The sequence below is a fragment of the Panulirus ornatus genome, chromosome 63 (genome assembly GCF_036320965.1).
Source record: "Panulirus ornatus isolate Po-2019 chromosome 63, ASM3632096v1, whole genome shotgun sequence".
NCBI lineage: Eukaryota > Metazoa > Arthropoda > Malacostraca > Decapoda > Palinuridae > Panulirus > Panulirus ornatus.
The window spans coordinates 24,443,442-24,444,360 of record NC_092286.1 but is presented as its reverse complement, the minus strand read 5'-3'; positions in this window follow the sequence as shown (position 1 = coordinate 24,444,360).

Here is a 919-nt window from a genome sequence, read left to right as displayed (position 1 = left end):
CGGAGGAGGGTGGATGTGCTGGAAATGAGATGTTTGAGGACAGTATGTGGTGTGAGGTGGTTTGATCGAGTAAGTAATAATAGGGTAAGAGAGATGTGTGGTAGCAAAAAGAGTGTGGTTGAGAGAGCAGAAGAGGGTGTTTTGAAATGGTTTGGTCACATGGAGAGAATGAGTGAGGAAAGATTGACCAAGAGGATATATGTGGAGGGACCAAGGAGAAGTGGGAGACCAAATTGGAGGTGGAAAGATGGAGTGAAAAAGATTTTGAGTGATCGAGGCCTGAACATGCAGGAGGGTGAAAGGCGGGCGAAGAATAGAGTGAAGTGGAACGATGTGGTATACCGGGGTCGACGTGCTGTCAGTGGATTGAACCAGGGCATGTGAAGCGTCTGGGGTAAACCATGGAAAGTTGTGTGGGGCCTGGATGTGGAAAGGGAGCTGTGGTTTCGGTGCATTATTACCTGACAGCTAGAGACTGAGTGTGAACGAATGGGGCCTTTGTTGTCTTCCTAGCGCTACCTCGCGCACATGAGGGGGGAGGGAGTTGTTATTTCATGTGTGGCGGGGTGGCGATGGGAATGAATAAAGGCAGACAGTATGAATTATGTACATGTTTATATATGTGTATGTCTGTGTGTGTGTATATATATGTATACGTTGAGATGTATAGGTATGTATATTTGCGTGTGTGGACGTGTATGTATATACATGTGTATGTGGGTGGGTTGGGCCATTCTTTCGTCTGTTCCTTGCGCTACCTCGCTAACGCGGGAGACAGCGACAAAGCAAAATAAATAGATATAAATATTGAATATTAGTATTTCCACACCATTCAGCAATAAACGCTACCTTACCACACGACCATAATTTACTGATAACGTGTATCAGCCTTATCACTCCATGGCACAGATGTTTACAG